This window comes from Theropithecus gelada, chromosome 14, assembly GCF_003255815.1.
Source record: "Theropithecus gelada isolate Dixy chromosome 14, Tgel_1.0, whole genome shotgun sequence".
Taxonomy (NCBI): domain Eukaryota; kingdom Metazoa; phylum Chordata; class Mammalia; order Primates; family Cercopithecidae; genus Theropithecus; species Theropithecus gelada.
In genome coordinates this window covers 22776404-22788992 of record NC_037682.1, presented here as the reverse complement: position 1 = coordinate 22788992, position 12589 = coordinate 22776404, and positions in this window count along the sequence as shown.

The following is a 12589-nucleotide window of genomic DNA, read 5'->3' as shown; positions in this document are numbered from 1 at the left end:
AAGTATGTTCTTGAACTATATAGTACAATTAAATTAAAAAACTGAAACAAAAACACATTTAGAAAACTCCAATTTTTATAAACAAGAGAGCAGATTTCTAAATAACCCACAAAGCAAAGGATATATCAAAAGGGATTCTATACTAGAGGGAGTATGTTAGCATCTACATATGCTTTTTGATTGCATTTCTATAATGACAAATGATGCTGACCATCTTTTCATGTTCTTGTTTGCCACCTGTATACCTTCTTTGATGAATTCTAGATATAACTCCTACAACAGACATATGTTTACAGATATTAAAAACTTTGCTCTTCAAAATATGTTGTTCCAAAAATGAAAAGGACTGGTACATAAAATACAAAAAATTCTTACAACTCAATAAGAAGAAGCTATTGAACATACACTTTGTCAAAGTGATTAGTGAAAAAATACCATTCCAGGTCAGGGAATCGTGTGTGAATACCATGAGATAAGAAAGATCTTGATATATGTACCACATTTTCATTATCCAGTCTATCATTGATGGGCATTTTGGTTGGTCTTTGCTATTGTGAAGTCTTTGCTATTGTGAAGAGTGCTGCAATAAACATACATGTGCATGTGTCTTTAGAGTAGAATGCCTAGTAATGGGATCGCTGGGTCACATGGTATTTTTGGTTCTAGATCCTTGAGGAATCGCCACACTGTCTTCCACAATGGTTGAACTAATTTACACTCCCACCGACAGTGTAAAAGTGTTTCCATTTCTCCACATCTTCTCCAGCATCTGTTGTTTGTTGACTTTTTAATGATCGCCATTCTTACTGGCATGAGATGGTATCTCATTGTAGTTTTGATTTGCATTTCTCCAATGACCAGTGATGATGAGCTTTTTTCCATACCATGGAATACTATGCAGCCATAAAAAGGATGAGTTCATGTCCTTTGCAGGGGCATGGATGAAGCTGGAAACCATCATTCTCAGCAAACTAACACAGGAACAGAAAACCAAACACTGCATGTTCTCACTCATAAGTGGGAAATGAACAATGAGAACACATGAACACAGGGAGGGGAACATCATGCAGTGGGGCCTGTTGCGGGGTGAGGGCCTAGGGGAGGGATAGCATTAGAAGAAGTAGCTAATGTAGGTGACAGGTTGATGGGTACAGCAACTCACCATGACACGTGTATACCTGTGTAACAAAACTGCACGTTCTGCACATGTACCCCCAGAACTTAAAGTATAATAATTTTTTAAAAAAAAGCTTGGCCAGGTGCGATGGCTCATGCCTGTAATCCCAACACTTTGGGAGGCCGAGGTGGGTGGACCACGAGGTCAGGAGATCGAGACCATCCTGGCTAACACGGTGAAACACCATCTCTACTGAAAATACAAAAAATTAGCCGGGCATGGTGGCGGGCGCCTGTAGTCCCAGCTACTCGGGAGCCTGAGGCAGGAGAATGGTGCAAACCCAGGAGGCAGAGCTTGCAGTGAGCCGAGATGGCGCCACTGCACTCCAGCCTGGGCGACAGAGCATGACTCTGTCTAAGAAAAAAAAAAAAAAGCTTGATATGTTTCTGGAACTGAAAAGGGCTTGTGTCACTGGAGTGTTTATACAGGAGGTAGGTGACATTATATTAAGTTGAGGTAGGCAGGGGACAGGATCATACAAGACCTTGAAACCACTGTAAGGGGTCTGCTAGCTGTACAAACTTGGGCAACTTTCTTAAACTCTTTGTGTCTTGTGTCTTTATTTTCAAAGACATATAATAACACTACCAAACAACTTGGCTGAATTGGCAGTTACAGAATACTCCATCTAACAGCCGAAAACATAAAATGAGAATGTAGAAATAGAATATGATTTACTTCATAAGGTAGTTGCGAGGAATAAATAAGTTAGGAAATGTAAAGTGTTTACGGCAGTCCCTGGCACATATTAAAGGATTTCCTCTATTACTCCCACTGCAATATATAATACCCTATATCGCCTATGATATAATGGGCTGAAGTTTAGATACCTAAGCATTGTTACAAATTAAATTCTCTTTTTCTATTATTAATGAGACTAAACTCTTAGCTATCTCTGTAAAGTGCTAACAGCAGCAACCAAATTATCCAATGAAGCAGACAGAAAAATAACAGTCATGGCATTGTTTTTCCTTCCCCATAAGACATGAAGAGTCCTGTCTGTGCTTTGGGGCATTTCCAGTTGTCATATAGATTATTGTTATCATTCTAAAAAAATTATATACATACAGATTATTGTTGTCATTATAAAAAAATTTTATACATATATCTTGGACATCTACTTTTCCATTACGAGATTCCCGAACCATTTTTGTAGCCCATTACATTGCTTTTTAAAAAAATTATTTAATTATTAAAATTATTTAATTATAAAATGTGTTATAAAATTACTATTAGGATATATTAGGAAAATAAAAATTACTTTAATGTAGTAATATCAGCATAATCACAATTATGCTGATTATGATTTAAAAATCTAGATTTTTGAAAATAGAAATTTATAAAATAAAGCTCCTGTGTACCCTTGCCTGGTTTCATTCTTCTCTTCCCCAGGTCTCATTGTCAACCATTATTGTGAATTTCGCCTTTATTCCAAGTAATGTTCTGTTGTTTCTCCTGTATAGGTATGCATCCACAAACAACACTTAGAACTATATTGTGGGTTTTAACTTTGTATAATCATCGTTGTTCCATAGGTCTTTGTGGTGGCCATGGGGTCACTGGCTCTAGTGAGCATAATTGTCTGTCTGCCATAGTTGCTATTCTCTGGCTTCACCCCTGCCTTGTGCTATGCTTCCCACAGGCTGCTCCTGGTCAACAACTAAGGACAAAAGGTTACTAAGGAAGGCCCATCCTACAACATACAGGATTCCTTTCATGAATAAATTAGGTTCCGGAACTATCAGTCTGGCTTCCCCACAGAGGTTAGCCCTGCATCATATTCTGCGAGATCTCCTCGCCTTCTCTTCTCTTCCCCTCACAGGCATTTCTTTGCCCCTGCCCCCCAATAAATCTCTTGCACATCTACTCTTGTCTTGGGGCCCGCATTATAGAGGACCAGAACTAACACAGTATTTCTTTTTTCTTTTTGCAATTTGCTTTTTTCACTTAGCTTTATGTTTTTGTGATTTGTTTATACAGATACATTTATCTCTAGTTCATTAATTTTAGCTACTCTAAAGGATTCTGTTGTATGAATATACTGGAATTGATTTATCCTTTCTCTTTTTAATGGACATTTTTGTTGTCTCCAATGTTTGCACCATTACAAGCCATGCTTCAATGAACACTTTAATACACAGGTCACAGGGTAGGCATGCCTTTTCCAGCTATTGTCAATTGCTCTCCCAAGTCATTGTATCAAATCACACTTCTCCCAGCCCTGTATGAGAATGCCCATGGTTCCACTTCCTTGCAACACTTGAAACTATTAAATTTCCTTTTGTCTGTCTCACTGGTACTAAATGATACCTCATTGTAGTTATAATTTGCACTTTCCTGATTATTATTGATATTAAGCATTTTTCATTCTGGCTGGTCTCTTAAGTGTTCTCTTCAGTGATTTGCCTGATCATATTCTTTGCTGTAAACTGTATTGTTTGTATTTATCCTCTTGTTTTAAGCAGTTCTCTGGGTATGCTGCACAATAACCTAATATCTTCATTTGTTTCAAAAATCTTCTCTCATTCTATGACACATACTTTCTAACTCTCTTAGTGGTAACTTTTGATGCAAAGAGATTTAAACATTTACTGTAGTTTATTAATATTTTCATTTACAGCATGGGTTTTCATTTTCTAAAGAAATACTTCTGTATACCAAAGTCATGCTGATATTATGCAATATTGTCTTTTAAAAACAGTTTTGTTTTTTTATGTAGTTTTTTTTAAAATTTTAAGTTCTGGGGTACATGTGCAGGATGTGCAGGTTTTTATAGAGGTAAACGTGTGCCATGGTGGTTTGCTGCACCTGTGAACCCATGACTTAGATCTTAAGCCCGGCATGCATTCATTATTTTAATCCAAATAGAATCGATCACAGAACACATCATAGGAAATGGTTCCAGTTTCACTTTTTTTCATCAGGGTGACTAATTGTTTCCAAACCATTTCTTCAGTAATCCCTCCTTTCGCCTTTGATCTGCACCATTACGTCTTTAATATGTCCAGTTTCCATATGTATGTGTCTTTGTACAAGCTTCTTACTGTACAGTTGTGTTCCATATTTTTATCTCTGTATTAATAACACATTCTTAAATATAAAAAACATAATGAATCTTGATATCTCACAAGTGAGGTCCCCACTTTTGATTTTCTTTTTCGAAATTGACCTGGCCATTCTTGGTCACTTGTTCTTCCCTATAAACCTTAGAATCAGCTTGTCAAGATCCTGTTGAGACCTTGAATGAAAATGATATGAATTTGTTGATTGATTTTTAGAAAATGAGGATATTTATGGTTTGAAATTTCCATTATAATCATACCTTTTTTATTACAATTAGTCTCTTCTTTTAGTTTTTAGTAAAGATTTATAATTTTCTCCATAAAATATAATACATTTTTATTTAGATGTTGTTGTAAATAACTTGTATATTATGTTTGCTGTTTGTGGCTAATATAAAAAGTATTAAAGATTTTTTCATATTCATCTTATATCCAGTCACTGTATTGAACTCTTATTAATCCTATTACCTCTTCTTCAGCTTCTCTTGCATTTTATAAGGAACAACAATAGAATCTGAAAAATCATAACAATTTTGTTTCTTTTCAACAATACTTATAGTTTTTATAGCATTTTTGTGTCTTATTATACAGATTGGAGCCTAACATACCAAAAAATAAATTTTGATAGATACAACATTGGTTTATCCCAGTCTTTAGAAGAAATACATCTAACATTTTCCCATTAAGCATCATATTTGCTCTCTGTTTCTGTTGCATGTCTTCAGTTTAGGAACTTCCTGTTACTATTGCTAGTTTTCTAGGAGGTTTGGGGTCATTTTTATTGTTTGACTTGTTTGTCTACATCTAATATGTTTTGTCTCTGTTATCTATTAATGTGATAAATTGCATTAACAAATTTTCTAATATATTCTTGAAATAAACCCAAATGGTTTATACTGCATACTTTTCTTAAACATGTCTAGGTTCAGCTTGCTTTTTTAAAAAAGACTATTCAATCCTGACTTATTAGTGAGATTGATCTCGAATTTTTTTCTCCTATCTGATTTAAATACCAAGATTATACTTGATGATTAAAATGAACTGGAAGATCTTCTTTTTTCTGTTCTCCAGAATAGTTTGCATAAAGTTGGAATTAGCTGTTTTTGAAATGTTTTCTGAAATGTTTTATACAACTCCACCTGTAAAAAACCATCTGGGGGCCGGGCGCGGTGGCTCATGCTTGTAATCCCAGCACTTTGGGAGGCTGAGGAGGGCGGATCACAAGGTCAGAAGATCGAGACCATCCTGGCTAACATGGTGAAACCCTGTCTCTACTAGAAATGCAAAAAATTAGTCGGGCGTGGTGGGGGGCGCCTGTAGTCCCAGTTACTCGGGAGGCTGAGGCAGGAGAATGGCGTGAACCTGGGGGATGGAGCTTGCAGTGAGCCGAGATCACGCCACTGCACTCCAGCCTGGGCCACAGAGTAACACTCCGTCTCAAAAAAAAAAAAAAAAAAAAGCCATCTGGGCAGTATTATTTTGCCCTTTTTATTTTTTAGACAGTCTTTTAACCATTCTTTTAATTTATTATGTGTGTGTGTGTATATGTGTGTATCTCCAAGTTTTCTATTTCTTTTTGAGTATTAGTAAGGTATAGCTTTCCAGGAAATTGTTCATTTGCTTACATTCCAATGTATTGTTATAGTTGTTTAACAGACTGTGTTATTTTTCAATCAGTGCTACATCAGTAGTATGTCCAATTTTTTGTTTCTAATATTTTTATGTGAGCTTTCTCCCTTTTATTCTCCATAATCTTGTCTAAAATGTATCTATTTTATTATACTTTTCAAATAACCCAATTTTGGCCTTGATTTTCTCTGTTGTGCACCGTTTCCTTAGTCACTAATATCTGCTATTGTATTCATTACTCCCTTCCACACTATTTTTCTTTTTTTCTCTCTTTTTTTTTTTTTTTTTTTTTTTAAGACAGAGTCTCACTCTATCGCCCAGGCTGGAGGGCAATAGCACAATCTCGGCTCACTGCAACCTCCGCCTCCCGGATTCACACGATTCTCCTGCCCCAACCTCCCGAATAGCTGGGTTTACAGGCACCCACCACCATGCCCACTCCCAGACGGCTAATTTTTTGTATTTTTAGTAGAGACCGGTTTTCACTATGTTGGCCGGGCTGGTCTCAAACTCCTGACTTCGTGATCCGCCCACCTTGGCCTCCCAAAGTGTTGGGATTACAGGCGTGAGCCGCCGCACCTGGCCTATTTTTCTTTTTCTAACTTTGAGTTGCAAACTTAGCTTTGTAATTTCTGGTCTTTGTTGTTTTCCAATATAATCAATCACTGAAGACTTACTGTATTGATACAGCTGTTTGATTTGTGTTATTTTCATTTATAGTCAAATTTTATGTATTTTCTGATGTCCATATGCTGTATTCCCTGATCCATGAATTGTTTATAGTAATTAAGTTTTTAAACCTATATTTAGAATATGCATATGTATATATAACATATATGTATATACATATTGTTAAGAACATATACATTCTTTTGGTTAATATTTGGTGTGTCTTTTTTCCATTCTTTCATTTCCAAATTTTTCCCATTTTAATACTAATATTTGGGGTCTGTCTCTTATAAGCCACCAATTGTTCCATTTTTTGTTTTAATTCAACACAGCAAACTCTGCATTAACTGGAAACTTTGGACCATTTACAATTATTTTCTCTATATTTTGATTTATTTCTATCATTGGATTTTGTATTTCCTATTTATCTTTTGTTTTCTATGATTAGTTTTACCTTCTTTCCCATTTTTTCATTTTTATTTATCATCTGGTTATACTCCAATAGTTAAAATGATGCTGTGGCTTGGGAAAGAGTGAAATAGGAAGTTATTGTTCAATGGGCATAAAGCTTCAGATATGCCAGAAGAACAAGTGCCACAGATCTGCTATACAATGTAGTGCCCATAGTTAACTATACTGTATTATACAACGAAAATGTTTGCTGCAAGGGCAGATCTCACATTACATGTTCTTACCACAAAAGAGGGGAGGGCATAAGCAAACTTTTGAAGGTGATGGATATGTTTATTAATTGTTGTAATGTTTCATAGATACATATACATATATGTCCAAACTCATCAAATTGTATACAGTATGTGAAGTTTTGTATATCAATTACACCTCAAGAAAGCTTTTTTTCCTCAAAAAAAAAAAATAATAAGATGCTGTAGAAATTTTCTCCTAGCATTTCACATTTTTTAAACAGGAATTTTTTAAACGTTTAAAGAACTACACATACCCCTTTCCCTTATATTCCGATATATTCCCAGGAAGCATTTTCACTCTGGGGGATCATTGTTTTAAAACATACAAAGTTCAACCCATCTCAATTTTTTTTTTTTTACTTTTATCCTACACCTTCTTTTCCAGAATCCAATGCACCTAACAATTGTGCAGTGACTCCGAAGGACCAGGACATAATGCATTACCTCCATTAACCATGTACCACTTGTGAGAAACCGGCACAGGCAGCTTCAGTAGCTTGCCCAAGTTCAAGCAGATATTAAGGGTTGTAACTAGGATTTGGAGCCACATCTGTCTAAGCTAATCCTAGTTGACGCCCTGTATTTCTGCTTTCTCTATAATTCTCAAAAATAAATATGGGTAGAGCAAGTCCTGTTATGAATTTACCTCAATGTTTGCAATATCATCGAGAGAGCTGCATAGGCAGAAAGGAGAAGAAAAATCAGCACAATCAGAAAATTGATGAGATGCTGCATAAGCCCTTCAAAACAAAAAACAACTCAAATATGAGCTGATCATTGGAGAATGTATAGATATTAGATTTGCCCTTTTGCTACTTTTAAACGAGACTGAGGAACTCAATGATGAGACACACCCAGACTTTAAGGAAGGCAACAATAAGTTTGAAATGGAGACTGACGCAGACTATTCTAGATGCTGAGCAGCTGTGCTCACTAATCAGGGTATTATTGTGCCCAGATTTCACCAGTGCCATCTCATTGCAAATTCTCCATATGGGTTTGGTCCCCTATTAGTCCCATTGTCCTGAATGCAACGTGTTGACCTGCATGTGTTCTATTATGTTTGATTTCATTTTTTCCTTGGTTATGTGAAATCCAATTAGAGCTACATTTCACGGCATGGACAAAATGCCAGAGACTAGAAGTATAAAACATTTTCAAAGCCCCTAGTTTACTATTTCCTCTATGTCAATCAGAGCAACCACTGCCAACAACCATTTTACTCCACTTCGTCATACCTACTGCATCATCCTATGGGGGACTCACTTCCATAATTCAGGTTATGCAAGTCCTATATTCTCAATACCAGGGCTTGGGGACATTAGCCCTGACTCTCAGGTCTGGATGTGGTTGTAGATTTTCCCTTGATATGCTCTTCTAGTGTCTACTAGATAATTAGTCAGCAATTCAAAAAGGTGCACAGTTGGCCAGACACGGTGGCTCATGCCTGTAATCCCAGCACTTTGGGAGGCCAAGGTGGGCAGATCATAAGGTCAGGAGATCGAGACCAGCCTGGCCAGCATGATGAAAACCCCGTCTCTACTAAAAATACAAAAATTAGCTGGGTGTGGTGGCGCATGCCTATAATCCCAGCTACTGGGGAGGCTGAGGCATGAGAATCACTTGAACCCAGGGGGCGGAGGTTGCAGTGAGCTGAGATCATGCCACAGCACTCCAGTCTGGCTACAGAGTGAGACTCCATCTCCAAAAAAAAGTGCACAGTCTCAGCTTTCCCTGCTACCCCTTTTAGCATTAAGTGATGGAAGATGGGTCAATGGGTCTACTAAGGGGCAAGACCAGAGGTACCTCTCTGCTCAGAAAAATATCCACAGAAGAAGAAATGATGTTAATGCATGGGAAAAGATAAAATGGCAATATTGGGAAAAAGAAAACTAAAGTTCGTTGGTTGGTTTTCCCTCCTTCCTTAGAGAAATCATCGTACGACTACATTATTGAACCCAGATGAGTCTTCAAATTTTGTATCAAGACAGATTGAAGTGGTGAGGTCTGAACATAATGCTGCAATTTTCCAGGCTTCATGAGCATGAGGAAGAGGACATAAAGTCTGGTAAATTCCCAATATCCACTTTCAATGACAGCAACTTGCTCAATGCTCTACGTTCTGCTATTAATCAAAATCTGTACAGCAAAATTTCATGCTGTAAGACTTGTAGCAACTTGACCATAGTAGATGAAACAATTTAAATATTTATCTAGGGCTTTGTGGTGGTCACACACACAAATTTAACCAAGGGTTCCATATCATAATATTTTCAGTGCTTTTTGGCATACAGAAACATGGACAGAAGACATAGAAACAACCCTTAAGGAACTAATACTTAGCTGTAGCCATGCAACACAAAATTATACTCTCTGTCATCAACATACAAGTGATCTCTTTACAAATTTTTTCTCATTCAAGTTGTACACATTGTTGGGAAATGTAATTAAAAGTGAAATTTTCTCCAACCAACCCAGTAAAACTCTATACCAAGTAGGGAAAGGAAAACAAATTCTTTCTGAATAAGCTTAAACTAGAATGTGATACACATCACAGGGAATTGGCTGAAAGATTGCAAAAACAGGAAATCTCACCCCTTTATATAGTCAAGTAAGTATAACCCATTAAATGCCTGTTCTTGAGATAAGTAATCACTAGTCCTCAGGTAAGACTTGACAATACCACCTGTCACACACAGTTATCTTACATTCACTTGGTGGTTAGAGTGACCATCTGCATTAGCTAATTGGCTTTGTCAAAAGGAAATATAAACGTCTCATAGGTTTGTAACAAGAGGTAGTTTTGAAACTTGAAGTGAGGCATCAGCTAAAGTTAGGCTCCTACCTTTCCACAGAAACTCGGAGATAGGGGTACTATCTTCCTTGATGATTACATTTTGAAGAGATGGATCCTGGGGCCTTGAGAAAGACATTCCTGGGTTGTAAGCCTGGAGGAGAGGCTTATTTAACTTTTTTAAAGATTTCCATACGTTTCAAAAAGAAGGAAAAAGAATTTAAGATTACCAATTTTCTAAAGTAATTCTAAAAGGCCAGTGAGTGAGTCTCTTCCCCTTTTTTCAACAGGGGAAATTCTTAATTTGCATTTGCCCACAGGTATACATCCAGTACTGCTGTTGTGACAACCTCAGGGAGAGCGCGCATGAGCTCTCACAAAGGAAGGCAATGTCAAGGTTTCCATCAGGCTAGTGTTCTTGGTGTCTGTCTGTGGTCCGGGTACTCTAAATTCTTCAGGCTCTCAAAATACTGTGTCTCAGCAAAGAATTCAGTGTTTTATTTCAGTTTATTCTGTTTTTAAAAAATTCTGCAGATGCAGCTCCTATACTCTAAGAATGCTCTGGCCAGTTTGTTCTAATTTGCAGTTTCTAATCAACTAGCAAGATAACAAGAACTGCTATTACAGCTCTGAAAAGCTTCCTCTACTTCAGAGAAGTTTATATTTCATGAGCATAATGACAAATCTAACATTTACCTACCATATATAATTAAGCATGCATGCATATTATGGATAATGCCAGTTTAATATTGAATGTACTTTTCATTAATAGAACACAACAGTACTTACATTAATTATAATGGTAATCTAAAGATCACTAATAAGAACTTTCCACCTGTAAGTGTGTGTACATGTGAAGAGGGGGTATTTGAAACTGATTATATTCGTAGATTACAATAGAAAGAACACAATAGGGTATGAAAAGGTAAGATGATCTTGCTAACAAAGTGCAGATTTGAGGGGGTACATCTTTACATTTTAGTCCCAGCTTGACCACAGATCAGCTATGGTATCTTACCTAGGTCATTTACATACCCACACCCCAAATGCATACACACACGTGTTCCATGAGGCTTGGTTTCTTTTTTTGTCAAAGGCAAAAAAAAAAAAAAAAAAAAAAACCTCTACCTGTTTGATAAGTTACTAAAAGATAAAATAAACTCAAAATTACAACATTGTTTAGGAAAAAAATAAAAGTACTACACAGTGTAATTATTTGCTATCATTATGTAACAAATTGTTATGAACAAGTGCTCAATTTTATAGGATTTCAGAGCCAGTATTTAGCTGGGATTTGGTAAAAGGGGTGATCAGGGCAGGCACCAAGATGGGTACCAAGTACCACATGTATTGATAAGACTAAAGTATTGAGGGATAGCATTATGTGACCCTAGTTGAACATTGCAAGATACTTTGCCTCCAGGTAGATAGAAAATAGAAAGAAAAAGAAGTTCCCCAGTGGCAAGACAGCAAGTACTAAAGAGAGCATCATTTGTGTGGTTTCTAGAGAAAGGAACTTAAGGACCAGCCATCGTTGAGTATCACCCAAGTCTCAAAAATGCATATGATCTTCTGGGCACAAGTAGCCTTTGACAGGACTTGGCTACTTGTGATCACCAATGATCTGGGTGACTGAGTATCCAGAGGCCTAGTTGTCTAAACTCCAGTAGCAGAAATAAAACTAAAGAGCAGAAGGCCAACATGGGCCTTCAAGTAATAAAACAAGGAATTCGAAATTACTGACCAGAAGTCAGGACTCTGTGTATCATGTCATATTCCTAAATCCATGTGACTTTACCACATGTGTTTTTCTTGCCTCCTTCCAAGGATCATTAGTAAATCATTTAAAAGAAAATAGTATCTTTGGAGAAGCAAGAAAGAGGCTCTATGATGACTAAGTCTGTCTGCAGTCAGGCTTGCAGAAGAGAAGCCCAAGGAAGACAGGAGGGGAGGGGAGCAAAGATGATTGTTGAGGGTTTGTGACAAAGATTTAAAAAGGAAAAGCATAGAAGCCATCCCAGAACTGAGAAATGGCCAAGGAAGCTTAATAGTGGAGGGCCTTGGTGATATCTGTGCAAGTAGAGGGGGCAGAGTGTCAATGAATCAAGTATGGGAGCTATGTGTAAACATCACCCTCCTTTAATGATTCCTAGACCCACATTCTATCTGGAGAGAAGTTAATACATACACTTACTAAACTCATTGTGAGCCAGTACCTGTTCTTCTATATTCATTACCACTCTTCTTTACAACAACCCTAAAAAGGAGTTATTATCCCTAATTTACAGATGAGGGCAATTGGAAGACCAAAGATTCAAAGCAACTAATGCATATCCTATGCCTGGTACTTTTTCAAATGCTTTACTTTCACAACTCACTTCTTGCTCACAATGAGCCTGTGAAAGAGGTTTTATTATTCTTATTGTTTATATAAGGAAACTGAGGCACAAAGTTCTTAAGTCAAAGCTGGTATTCCAAACAAGATATGCCTGCATCCCTTTTCCCATATGATACTACCACTAAAAGAAAACAAATTAATGCTAATCGTCATGAA